This window comes from Globicephala melas, chromosome 18, assembly GCF_963455315.2.
Source record: "Globicephala melas chromosome 18, mGloMel1.2, whole genome shotgun sequence".
Classification (NCBI taxonomy): domain Eukaryota; kingdom Metazoa; phylum Chordata; class Mammalia; order Artiodactyla; family Delphinidae; genus Globicephala; species Globicephala melas.
In genome coordinates, this window is record NC_083331.1 from 23,063,535 (window position 1) to 23,077,410 (window position 13,876).

Consider the following 13,876-nt stretch of genomic DNA (forward strand, 5'->3'; position numbering starts at 1 on the left):
CTTCATAGAAAATGCTCACTAAGCAGTTCTTTTTACATAACACAGAATCAGACATGGTAATGAATGCCTGATTAAGCTAGAGCGAGGAGAAATTATACATTCCATGTTCACTCTTGTTTTAATTATATACAGCAGAGACCCTGACATTCAGAGTACCAGAAAATCCCTCTTAATAACTACTGTTCCTACCAAACAGATATTTAACATATGATGCTTATGAGAACCTACTGTGTACATGGGGCTCTGCTAACTGTGGGAGGGGGTGGTTAGAAAGAAATATAAGGCTTGGGGTCTGCCCTCAAAGAACTTACAACAAAAGGCTGATGAACTAAGGGACACGTGGGCAGGCAATAAACAAGATGTGATACATGGACAGGAAGGTGAGGCCGCTGTGATTTGACGTAGTTTGAAATCCAGACTTTGCTGCTTATTAGCCGTGTCAGCTTGACAAGTTACTGAACCCCTCTGAGCTTCGTTTTCTTCATTTGTAAAACTGACTGTGCAGCCTACCTCAACAGCTTTTCATGATGTAATGAGCTAGGGCACATGGAAATCTTAAGGTGTTGTTATTATGGTTTCTCTGTGCTGGATACTCAAGAACGGCTCCTGGATCGGTGGGATTTGGGTTTGGCTTTGAAGAATAGATAGGACTGAGAAAGCAGAAAGTTAGGGAAGGAAGCCACTCATCCAGAGCTCTCCACAGGCAACAGTGTGACCTAAGTAGTGTTTGTCTTCCTGCTCCAGTATTTCATTACCCCATCCTTACCCGAAAACCCCTTTTCAGTATCCTGTTTTCCAGAGACACGTTACTGCCACGTTTTGAAACTTTCATACGCACCGCCCCTCAGAGTCAGTCCCTCTGTGCCTCCCAAGGAAGCTGCTGTCTAATCCAATAAGCCAGACAAAGTGGCAGTATGTCTCAATTTCCTGATCTGTAAAATGGGGGTGACATTACCTCCCTTTCCTTCCTTCAGGTTTACTGTGAGAAGCAAATGATATCACTGATTTGGAAGCACTTTGTAATGGTGAGGTTCTAACTATATGGGATGTTGTTAGGATTACAAACTCATCTGCTGATTGAATTCAGTTAGATGCTATGTGGAAAGATAGGCCTAACACAATATCTAGTCTGTAGGCTCTTTCTTGAGAAATGTCAAAAGGTATATATTGTTAAGTGGAAAGAGTGAAAAGAGATCATCTTTAAGGTCTGTCGTCCTCTCTTAGAGGAAAGTTTTTAACGTCTAAGAATACCTCTCTAGGGCTTCCCTGGTGGCGCAGTGGTTGAGAGTCCGCCTGCCGATGCAGGGGACACGGGTTCGTGCCCCGGTCCGGGAGGATCCCACATGCCGCGGAGCGGCTGGGCCCGTGAGCCATGGCCGCTGAGCCTGTGCGTCCGGAGCCTGTGCTTCGCAATGGGAGAGGCCACAACAGTGAGAGGCCCGCGTACCAAAAAAAAAAAAAAAAAATCCTCTCTAGAATCCATGACGTGTGCTTTGTAATCAACCCCCCAAAATGACCGTTGAGAAATGGGGTTCAGTCAGGCCAAGCAGGAGAGAGGAGCAGCACCTTGCCCACTGGGGCGGGTTCGGGGAGAGATTTGTGGACTGATGGAGTCTGGTAGCACTTGCCCGACATCTCAGCTGGCCGCCTCCTCCCTCACCGAGCAGAGGGCTAGGCTAGTTTGCGCAACTCTAAAAATTGCCTGTTCTTTCAAGCGTTTCCCAGTAGGTGGATTATTCACCTGTCCTTCTCTTTTCTGTCTGTCATGTTGTCTCCTTTGGGTAGTTTCCCCAGCACCTCCACTAGGTTGTGTGAAAGAAAAGAAACAAAGGTCAGGTATTTTGGCCACACGGTCGGAGTGCTAGCAAAATATTTTAAGATATTTTTAAATGTCTGAAATGAAGTCTACGTGTCATCTGAAGTTTTCACCAGCCCTGTGGTGGTGAAAGGAGAGGGGGCTTTCAAGCCAGACTGAGAGGGTTTGAATCCATTTTGATCACTGAGGAGTCATGTGACCAGAGTCAGTGATTTGACCTTTTTGAACTTCAGTTTCCTCATCCAGAAGCGTACTAAGCAAAACCCCATATATAAACACCTGGCCCAGAGTACGTCCTTGACAAGTATCAATTCCCTTTTCATGCACCAATATCAGAATATTCACTGCAGTAGGTAGTGCTCTGACAGGATGAATTTTAATGCAGATCATGAGTTTTAAAGCTTCTGGCCCAGAGGTTACTGACTGAGACATATTGATTTTTTTTCACCATGATTACTCACATGCAGGGATAGGAGCTGTGTACATTATCATTTATTAATAATAATCATATAGTGGACTGGTGCTGGCTTAGCTAGGTATTCTTGTGAGAATTAACAATCGCTTTCTTAAAGCAGTATATTTTATTGGAAAAGGAAAAGGTTTGTATGAAACTGGAAAATTACAGAAAAGTATACAAAGGTAGAGAAAAATAAGCTAATATCTCATTACTCAGAGATAGTCACCATCAGTATTTTATTTTAGTTCTTCCCAGTCACGTGCATGCATACGACCAGAGGGGAAAAAACCATAAATAAATGAACCAATAAATATGATCACGGTGTCTTCCATTTTGTACCTTATTGATTTCTCATTATACCGTGAGTATTCTTCTTGTCAGTAAATGTTCCTCAGAGACATGGCTCTTAATGGCTGTGTAATGTAGATATGAACTAACTGAACCACGTGCCTATGTGTTAGGCATTTAACTTCCTTTTTTTTTTTAAATTTTATAAATAATGCCGTAATTAACACGTCCATAAATCCTGGTCTGCATGGCTCAGATTTGTTTCTGGTTGATTCTGTATATTAATAGCTGTGTCATGAAGTCTGGCGGGGAGATTAGACTTAACAGAATTGTCAGGCATTCAGAATGTTAGCGTGACAGATGCACACCTGCCACTCAAAGATGTGTCGGGAAAAAAAAAAAAAAGATGTGTCCGGTTTTGCAACTTAGTAACTCTTTTGCCTATTTAAGTCTCAAGAGCTAAGCTTATGAGAGTAGCCGCACCTAGAGTCCCTCAGTTACTAATTATTTTCTATTGTTTTTATATTTTATTGGGCAAGGACAGTATCTGACCAACACCTTGTTCAGTATTCTTGAGGTCCCCAAACAGAGGCGCCCTTACAAAGCCCACCCTTGTCCCCATGCGCAAGACCTTCTGTGAGCTCACGCCCATGAGAAGAGGTTTCTGAAAGGCTAATCTAAAAGCATTGGAGCCAGAAGCTGAGATCAATTGCAAAGGCCTTTTCTCCAAGAGGACTGCACTTAAGATCTGAAGCAGGTTTTTTCTTGTATTTGGAACTGGATATATTTTAGTATACCCAAGTTTAAAACTAGCCTTTAGTACAGATCCTTCAGAGATTTCAGCTATTCCAAAACCAATTTTCTTTCCTCAAAAGCAAAGCTATGACTTTTCTTTTGGTCTCTGTCTCCAAGCTCTCTCTTAACCCCTAGGATTGCTGAATAACTAACCTGGTCCCTGGTCATTATGTATAACAGATATCAAAATCTTAAATTAAAAACTTTTAAATTTTAATTTAAAATTAAATTTACTATTCATTACTTTGTTGAATGTAATTAATTTGATATCTGTCTTCACCTTGCATCTCTTTTGATGACCTTCCTCCCAGGTACCTCCCAGAGGTATCACCACCCATGATCCTTAACCTGCATATGCTCGGCGAGAAAGTGGAAGGGAAAGGAGAGGATGCAAGAAATGCAGGAACAGCTAGGAGGGATCAAATAAAGTAGCTACTTAAGCCGGCAACGTATAGAACAATTCGGTCTAGAAGCTTTCCGTGAATTTTTTCTCCCCCCTCTTTGTTTCTGCTACAGGAAAGCTTTTACCGCCCCCTCCTCTACTTGCATAATTCAGGCTCACACACTGGAGTTACAAAAATCATTTGCAGTCTGGAAAGAGGTTGCATCTGTGGCACTGAAGGTTACCACTGTCTAGTGGAACACCTTTCCCACCCAACAATAAAACAAAAACACAAAAGAGAAAAGATTTTTCAGTTTTTCACGTTGCCTCTGTAAGTAAGTAAATCCTCAAGTTGTCTTCAAATTTGTCAGAGTGAAGATGTTAAGAGCATACGGAAGAGATGCTGTGTGCAGAACAGTCTTCAAGTTTAGTACACGCTGCGGCAGAAAGCTACCATTAACGGTGTATTCTAATGATGCCTATGGCGGAACCTCTGCTAGCATCGAGCCCTTGGCCCAGTTGCAGAACGTGCTTACCATCCTTTGGGTGCGTTAAGCACAAGAGGGTATATACATACTGATGTATCAAACAAGGCGAAAGAAAAAGAAAAACCCCACATGAAACTGGGACCATAGTCAAATACAAGAAGACTCAGGCTCTATCCTTCCCTCCTGTAGCTTCTGGCCTGTTCTTGGAGGCCCCGACCTTGAACTGGAGGAGACAGTAAGGAACACCTCAGCACAAAGGTCTGTCCCTCCCTCGCACCATTCCACAGGCTGCATGGCAGGGAACTGGAGCACCGGCCCAGGGAGCGTGCGCCTGCAAATACCGGGGGTGAGACTGCAGACGCCACAGTGCTTCCGGCCCCTGGGGGTCTTTCTTCTCACCATCTCACTGCCTGAGGCTGTACAAAGGCCCCCAGTCTGTGTTCCAACACAGTCTTCCATCCCCCCTTTTTTTTTTTAATTTATTTTTTATTTTATTTTATTTTTTTGCGGTACGTGGGCCTCTCACTGTTGCGGCCTCTCCCGTTGCGGAGCACAGGCCCAGTGGCCATGGCTCACGGGCCCAGCCGCTCCGCGGCATGTGGGATCTTCCCGGACCGGGGCACGAACCCGTGTCCCCTGCATCGGCAGGCGGACTCTCAACCACTGCACCACTAGGGAAGCCCTTCTTTTTTTTTTTTTTTTTTTTTTTAATTTTATTGGAGTATGGTTGATTGACATTGTTGTGTTAGTTTCAGGTGTACAGCAAAGTGATTCAGTTATACATATACATATATTCATTCTTGTCTAGATTCTTTTCGCATAGAGGTTATCAGAAAATATTGAGTAGAGTTCCCTGTACTATAAGTAGATCCTTGTTGGTTATCTATCTTATACATAGCAGTGTGTATGTTCATCCCAAGCTCCTGATTTATCCTTCCCCACCACGTTTCCCCTTTGGTAACCGTAAGTTTGTTTTCGCTATCTGTAAGTCTGTTTCTGTTTTGTAAATAAATTCATTTGTATCATTTTTTAAAAATTAGATTCCAGATGTCAGTGATATCATATTATATTTGTCTTTCTCTGTCTGACTTACTTCACCTTCCATCCCTTTTGGACTCAGTAAATCAACAAGTCTTCATTGAAGGAGGCAGCAGAGTGTAGAGATTAAGAACAGATCTGGGCACCAAGTAGCCTGGCTTTAGTCCCGGTTCCGCCATTTACTGTCTGGGGGACCCTGGGCCATTCATTGCACTGTGCACCACCATTTTGTTCACTTCTAAAACAAAGGTAGTGACTGCAGCTAACGCATAGGGTTATTGTGAGCATTGCTAGGCAGTGTTGACATGGCCGGGAAGCGTTGGGTATTATTATTGCTCCATCCTTCCACGTGCCAGGTGCTGTGCTGGGTTCTGGAAATCCATCGGTGACTAATATAGACGTGGTTCCTGCCTCACATGGAGCTGACTCTGTCATCGTGCCCCGATCTCACCAAAACTGGCTTGTCCTCTGTCTCATTCCATCAGGACTCATTCTCCACCTTTGGGTCAATATCACAGTGCGAATAATGAATGGGCTTGAGGTAGCTGGTTTGCACGTTTCCCTAAACTCTCTGGAGACAAGACCTTTATTGGAAGGATTGGGTCCATGGGGAAGAGAGTCTGAGGGGAATGGTATATACGTGTAGGTATGTAGGGAGCTTTGAGACCCCTGAAAATCGCAACTGGAAAATCAGTAGCCACTTTGTCTTCCTTCAGAGAGAGATGGACCCATGTCTGTAGCTGCCTGGGGTCAGCCTTGCTCTGTAGATGTCTAAAATCAAGAAGGGGGACTTTTCATGGACTGATACTTCCTTTAGCCTGTAATGTACGGCCCCATTCACATATTAAATGCTCACACCCAGCCTCTGGCCTTTTGTTCCAGTTACAGCCTCTGTAACGTTGCTTTTCTTCTGCTGGTGCTTCCGTTCCCACCTCTACCCCGACTCCACCCTCCTGCACCCACCCAGCTGCCTTCTTCCAGCTAATTTACCATGTTTTCTGCTGTGAATTAGCCGTATCCCCACCATTTGCTGTGAAATCCAGAATTGCACGTGAAAAAAACCACACACATCCCAACCCAGCCCCCTCGGAAAGGACTGATGGTCGGAGGAGACCCTGTTCATAAACTCTCTTCTCAGCATGTGCCCCAAGGAAGGATTAGAGAGGGAACTGCTGTCAAAGTTGGACAAAGCTGGCTTCAGGGTTAGTGTTTTTGGTTCCAGTAAACACTCGAGAAGTTTCCTTACCAGGAGCTTCACTGCCAACCCGCCATGTGTTTCCACAGCTGGAGCTGGGCCTACAGTTAGGCCTTTTTGTCAGGACGGGAGCTGATAGGACCTGCTTGGCCATTAGAGGATTTGGAGTGTGTAATAGGATTAGTGCATGTTTAATAAAGCTGACAGGTTGGGTTTGGAGACACGAAAACAGCCAAAGTAGACATAAATTTCAGTGCTGACCGAAATGGTCTGACACAGACATGGATACCTATATAGCTAAAATCAAGATCTGAAACCAAAATTTTCCACTCTGGAGACAAATATACTTCCCCCAAAAGGTTAATGATAATCCTACGTGATGCAGAAGCAAAAGCAATTGTTTAGAATGGAAGATTGGTAACTTTTATAAATCCAATACCCCCACACACACAAATGCTCTTATCTTAAAAGAGCCATTTTCTTTTTGTGGAAAATATAAAGAAAACAATCATCTGCAATCTTACCACTCAGAAATTAGTGTTTACACTTTCTTGTGTTTCCCTCAGCCTCGCCTGTGTGCACATATATACATTTTTACCAAATTTACAGCATATTATATGGGCAGTTTTACAGCCATACATTTTTTTTCATTGTAAATCATGAGCATTTCCCCACGTTATTAAATGTTTTCTTAGTACAACTTTTAATGACTGCCTGATACTTCATGCCACAGATGTGCCGTGGTGTGTATTGAATCAGTCCCTGCTGTGGGACTTGAAAATAGTATTTGTTTTTGCTGTCATGGATAGTGTGCAATGAGTATTCTTTAACAGTGTATTAGTTAATCCATCCACCATTTAAGCACTTTTGAAATGGGGATGCTTTTCCATTTGAATGGGATTTAGAGATAGAGAGAGATCCACTAACTCTTTACAAAGATTAAAGCTCAGCCCCTACATGGTAAGTGATGAGATAGACAACCGATGAGACAGACAACCAGTAATATTGTCTGAATGTGACCACATAGAGAGGATACTGAGTTCTTCAACAGGAGATGAAAATGGCTCCCAAGAATGTCTACATTCTGCAGAGAAAGGCAAATGGTATAGCCTTCGTGAATGATTTAGAAGAATGATACTGAGACATGTTATTGGGGGTTTTGTGCTGTGAACTAGAGCGTCTTCCTGGTGGTCTAGGGATGGCAGAACCTGTTCTCTGTGTGGATCCCAAACCCAGGCCACCCCTACCCACCCTCTCCAGAGAATACATGAGATTGAGAAGAATGTCCAAGTACAAGGACAACATGAGTTCTAAGCCCAAACAGAACCTTAACTTTTTATTTCTAATATGGCCAGGAAGATACATGGAAACTCAAAACCGTCAACAAGAGATGCACACGGGAATATACAGACATGACTTGAGTGCAGGCAATATCATTTTAAAGTGTAATAAACCTAGAGAGTTCAGTCACAGGAACCGGGCCTCCCGGGAGATACAGCTTAGCACTGCCTGATGTGCTGCTCAAAACGGAACGGGAAGAAAGTTGAGGAGCATTTGTGAAAAAAGCCAGGAACCCAAAAGGTGGACAGAGGCACTTTGTTCTAGTGCCTCTGGAAGATGGTAGGGGAAAGTGGGGCGCCTCCTTCTCTCACACAGCTTCGGTTCCTGCTGACATATCACCGGGATTAGTGACCTGAAAACAGCAGGGAACAGGGATTCACCAGGAGATGAGCGTCCCCTGGTGTTAGTTCTCTCTGTTTCTCAGGAGCTATAGGGCTTCCTAGACACTTGCTGTTGTTTTTCGAACATTAAATGTTCTACAGTGATTTCTACACTCCTAGTTTCTGCTAACCACAGAGACCAGGAAAGGAAGAGGTGTGAAATGTGCCGTCCAGGGCTGGGGCGAGCGTTGCTCGGCTCACCGTCTTGACGCTGGTCTTGCGAGGAGTCTCTGCTCAGCACTCCCTGGGTCTCAGGAGGGTTGTGTAACGCTGCACAGGGCAGTCATTCTCTCACCACACACACTGCTCGTCTCCAGACCTCATCCATCACAGTGCCACAGCACTCACTAGACGGTGGTATTTCTTTGAGGAAATGTGTAAGGACGAGGACAAAGAAGGGGAAAGTAGGTGGAAAGGCGGAAAGAAGAAAAAAGGGGGAGAGGGGCGGAGAAGACTGTGCCGGGAAGAGTTTTCCTAAGTTTCATCACTTGCTGCTACCGCCATCCCACCCATCCCTGCCAGCTCGAGAAGCGAAACGGCCTTCACCAGGGGTGTGTTTGTAGTTGCATGACTATGCCCACGTCATGAAAACTCTACCCCAGAAGAAGTCTATCCTGGAATTCGAAGCAAACAACTCAGATATTAATCTGCAGATGCAATATTGATGGGCTTCCTGGGGGTAACTACAAAGGTCAGACTTGGAAATACTACTTGGACATTTCAGAGGACCCATGAGCAAGTGAAGTGCGTTCTACTCGTTCAGCCTTGCTCTGACAGAGGCGCCCCTCTCCGTTCCCCCAACCCTGTCTAGGACCTGAGAGGTGGGAAGCGGCCCCAGCTGTGAGTTCGCGCCAAATGCAGCCTCCCCTCCCTCCCTCCCTCCTGGCCTGCCCACCCCGCCCAGAGGGGCACCCGGCCACCCTGCTCTCCCAGGCACCAGGCACCCTGTTTGTAGCCACCTGGAACTTCTTCAGGCCACACCTCAGCCTGAACTCCCTCCATGTCTTTCTTCCTAATTCAGGCGGAGCAAACGTTGAGCTGGGGAGGAAAGCTACTGCCCCTGCCCAGTGGAAGAGGCCTTCACATTTTACGTTCTTTCTAGAAAGACTCATCAGTCTTGGAACACTTAATAGGTTTTGTTGTTGTTTTAAGAGTTCTCTTCTTTTTTTTTTTCCTTCCCCCAAGAAAATCCTCTAACCCTCAGCCTCCCCGGCCCTGAAATTGCCCTTGTGGGGCAGATTCGTGGCCATGATGCTGCGTCACTGTCATTTTTATTGTTATGTCAGTTTCCTTGTGAGATTTCAGAGTGCCTTTCTTCGTCTGGACAGTTTCCAGACTGTTCGGTGTATGCTGATGAGCTACTTATGTTTATGAGACTTTCAGAATCTAATTTGCACAGTTTCTTGCCATTGCCAGCTTTGAGAAAGATGACTTGAAACTAGAAGAAAGGTCTGCAAGTGCGCCCTACGTAAAGCCCCCAAACCTATGTGGGTCTAATCCCCCACTCCCCTCACCACACGTACACACACACTGACACACATGCACACAAGTATAACATGTCTTACCGCTGTAAGCTTAGATATCGTTCCTGGACATTTTTTTTTTAATTTATTAATTTATTAATTTATTTACTTACTTATTTTTGGCTGCGTTGGGTCTTCGTTGCTGCGCCCAGGCTTTCTCTAGTTGCGGAGAGCAGAGGCTACTCTTTGTTACGGTACGCAGGCTTCTCATTGCAGTGGCTTCTCTTGTTGTGGAGCACAGGTCTAGGTGCACGAGCTTCAGTAGTTGTAGCTTGCAGGCTCAGTAGTTGTGGCTCACAGGCTTCAGTAGTTGTGTCACACAGCCTCTAGAGCACAGGCTCAGTAGTTGTGGCACACGGGCTTCGTTGCTCCGCCTCATGTGGGATCTTCCCAGACCAGGGCTCGAACACGTGTCCCCTGCATTGACAGGTGGATTCTTAACCACTGCTCCACCAGGGAAGCCTGTTCCTGGCCATTTTACACAGCAGTATTCAAGTCGGTCCCCTTGGTAAGAACAGAATAACTGTTGGCCTGCTATTGGGAATAACTGTTGACCTGGGATCCTGAATAAATGGCTTTAGTCAACAGGTCGAATTCGGCTAGGTGCACCATCCATGAAAAACTCTAAATAATTAGATATTTTTATTGGTAATTCAGCTTTCCTCCATCTATCATGTCATGCTTTTTGCCAGCAATGCAAATTCTGCTGTGTTGAAGCCCAGCTCGATTCCTACTTCTTGGGGTCTTATCCTAAGGTCAGCCCAAATCAATTACCATCTTCTAAATATTCCCCCAGTAGTTATCATTATCCCAGACATTCTGAGCAACCCAGTTATGATATGCCTAGCTTCACAACTCAGGGGTAAGTGCCTTAAGGGCAGGTAATGTGTAGGTTTGTGTTACAGAACCTAACAGAGTGATGAGCCTGTGTAGGTGGGCACATCTGTAATACATTTATAACACTTGTTGACCGATGATTGAGTGGAGGTAGAAACTCCAGCCACCTCAGACAGCTCTGTGAATCTGTTTGGCCCGATTAGGTGAGAAATGCAAACACTTCCTTTTCTATATTATCTGCAGGTGATCTTGAGGATTAAGCACATCTCCTCGCAGTTCAGTTTCAGATGCGTACAGAAGTCTTGCCGACTGTGAAAGTTAGAATTGAGGTGGTAGGGGTCACTCATCCAGCTTTCTTACGTTATAGCTTTAATTTGGTGTAAGTTTTCTTTGCCTGTGGCTATGCGTCTGTGAGTCTTACGTTCTCTAAGGCAATACTTCCCAAACTTCAGTAAGCAACAGAATCAAAAGGAGAGCTTCTTAAAGCACAGATCGCTGGGCTCCCCCCTTAGAGTTTGAGATTGGGAAGGTTTGGGCTGAGGCCTGAGAATTTGCTAATAAGCTCCCAGGGCCATCCGTCTGCAGACCACACTTTGGGTAACTGCTGCCTGCTGTCCACTCCAGTTCAGATTAGGTGCTGCTAGGGGCTTCCACAGCCCCCAAGGCCAACCCTTGTCATAGTTACTTCACACCGTCTTTCAATATATTTTACATGCCTGTTACATGCTCTAGACTCTTAGGTTCTTTGAGAGCAGGAACCACTATTACTCATCTTTGAATCTTATCTAGCACAAAACCAACCATATAGTAGGTGCTCAATACATACTTGATGGATGAGAGAGTGGGGGAGGTTTGATAAATTCTAATCGAACTATACTGAACTGAGGTGTCCAGAGACTTTAGTCTAAATGGTGAACTTTGCTGTGATTCAGTCCCCAAAGGAAAATATACAGTTACTAATTGCCAGGCTCTGGTTTATAAGAAATCACAGCCATTTGGAGAATACACAAAAGATAGACGGACTCACAACTCGCTGCTCCTGTGTCCACCCGAGTCCACACAATGGGCAGTGCAGTGTTGTAGACAGAGTGCTGTGTGTTGGGAGCACACACGATCACAGCCTGGTCGCCATCCTCAAGGAGCACATGGCCCCTTGTGGAGACAGCAGGTGCTGAAAAGGGAAATCACCGAACACTGGCTTCAGTGTTCTCAGCAAGGAAAGGACTTGGCCTGGGATTAGGGGCTTGAACGAAGTCCAGAAGTTGTGATTCCCTGAGAAGTAACTTGGACAGAAGGCAGTATAGACTAATAGCTCCAAAGTCTGGCTACCTGGGGCCCGGTGTTACAGCCACTACTCTCTAGGTATGTGAGCTGAGGAAAGTACTTAGCTTATTTGTGCCTCGATTTTATCATCTGTAAAATGGGGATAATAGCAGGACCAACACCTGGCATCTACCAGGCACTCAGCAAGAGCTAACGATTAGTATTATAATCATTGCCCTTATTCATACTATTTTTTAATTCAGAGGACCCCAAATTCTACATCCACCATGAACCATGCATAGCAATCCAGACCACTTTGTTCTTGGACTATTTCTCATAGGTGGCATATGCAAGAATGCAGTGAGAAGAGAGAATTGGATTTTGGTGTTAGGGAGGGGAGACTATCTAATGTTTACTAAGATCTCACAGTATGGCTGGCAAACCTTGTAAAATTTGATTTTACTTTAATAATAATTAAATGTCTCTCTTTCCCATTTATCAGATTGCATCCCATCTATTCTCATGACCTAATTTACCTCTGTACAGGTCAAAAAGACTCTGAATTTTAATATTATCATTAGTAACGTAAACTCAGCAGGTGAAAGTTATGATAGTGAGTGCTTTGTAGCAGAGAAAAATACGAAATGTCATATTGAGAAATGGACTGGGAAAATAACATGCCAAGAGCACCATAATACAATTAATCTTTACCCACAATAGAGTCAGTATCATACAAGATGAATCAAACTGACTAATTCTGGATGCACGTACATACATTTTAAAGTATTTCACTTTAGTTTCTTCTGTTTGCTGCTCCATTTTTATTGGTTGAGGAGATTTTTCATGTCAGTACTTTTTCAGGCTCTGAAGGGTAGCCTCACTTGTGTGGATATAGTAGTATGGGTTCCATTTTTTATGTATTGAAGAGAAACACACAACTGTTTCTGAGATCAAGTGTATTTTTTTTCACTTGGCAACATTTATGGCAGCATATAGTAAAACTAAAATAAAACACTACAACCTACACTTTAAGTAATGAATGGAGCTAAAGGAATACAAAAGATTTTTTTCTCATTTTTACATAGGTTTTATTTAATATGATTGTCACAAAACTATGCCAAAAGAAAGGCATCTCATCACCAGCTTGAGACCATAGTTTAAGCTTGGTGTGAAGTGTGATAGCCATAATTAAGTTATGATCCAGGCAGTAGTATGATCTTAGTTTTTAATGGAAAACATTACAAAATTGAAATTACTCTTTCTTATCAGGGTTCTCTTGTTAAAAGTATATGTGGGATAATCCTGTTTTTTCAAATAAGAATTAAACAACTATATATATATACATACACACAACTATATATATATATACATTCATGTGTGTGTATATATATTACATAATACTATATATATGAGTATGTGGGAGGAGGGTTATATATAAAATATGAAAGGTAAATATCTGAATGTTAATAGTGCTTATATCTGAGCAGTAGAATTCCAGTTAATTTTTAAAATCTATATTCTGTACGTTTTCTGCCAGTATATATATTTGTAAAGAGAAAACCAAGAAACGTTATTATTAAGAATTAACGTGGCATGGATATATATACACTACCAAACGTAAAATAGATAGCTAGTGGGAAGCAGCTGCATAAGACAGGGAGATCAGCTCGGTGCTTTGTGACCACCTAGAGGGGTAGGATAGGGAGGGTGGGAGGGAGATGCAAGAGGGAGGGGATATGGGGATATATGTATATGTATAGCTGATTCACTTTGGTATAAAGCAGAAACTAACACACCATTGTAAAGCAGTTATACTCCAATAAAGATGTTAAAAAAAAAAAGAACGTGAACTAGAGAATTATCTTAAATTTTAAACAGGAAAAGAAAGGGAAAAGTTTATAAACTTATATTATGGTCTCCCAAAAAAAAGTTAATATTTAATTTAAAAACATATTGAAGGGCTTCCCTAGTGGCACAGTGGTTGAGAGTCCGCCTGCCGATGCAGGGGACACAGGTTCATGCTCTGGTCCGGGAGGATCCCACATGCCGCGGAGCGGCTGGGCCCGTGAGCCA

General features: G+C 43.6%; 1 protein-coding gene across 7 annotated transcripts in view; it reads left to right on the forward strand.

Annotated features, from left to right (window-relative positions):
• The window catches only part of ENOX1 (ecto-NOX disulfide-thiol exchanger 1), a 604,918-nt gene that overhangs the window by 543,039 nt on the left and 48,003 nt on the right, over positions 1–13,876 (forward strand). The gene's annotated exons all lie outside the window — the stretch shown is intronic.